We start from the raw sequence: 430 nt of genomic DNA, 5'->3' as shown, positions 1-430 counted from the left end.
ACTACCACAGAGCAGAATAAAGAAAAAAGAATGAAAAGAATTGAGGACAGTCTTAGAGACCTCTGGGACAACAATAAATGAACCAACATTCAAATTGTAGGGGTCCCAGAAGAAGAAGAGAAAAAGAAAGGGACTGACAAATATTTGAAGAGATTATAGTTGAAAACTTCACTAATATGGGAAAGGAGACAGTCAATCAAATCCAGGAAGCACAGAGAGTCCCATACAGCATAAATCCAGAGAAATATGCCAAGACACATATTAATCAAACTATTAAAAATTAAATACAAAGAAAAAATATTAAAAGCACCAAGGGAAAAACAACACATAACATACATGGGAATCCACTTAAGGTTAACAGCTGATCTTTCAGCAGAAACTCTGCAAGACAGAAAGGAGTGGCAGGACATATTTAAAGTGATGAAAGGGA

Source organism: Physeter macrocephalus, chromosome 19, assembly GCF_002837175.3.
Source record: "Physeter macrocephalus isolate SW-GA chromosome 19, ASM283717v5, whole genome shotgun sequence".
NCBI lineage: Eukaryota > Metazoa > Chordata > Mammalia > Artiodactyla > Physeteridae > Physeter > Physeter macrocephalus.
Note: the sequence above shows the minus strand (reverse complement) of the source record.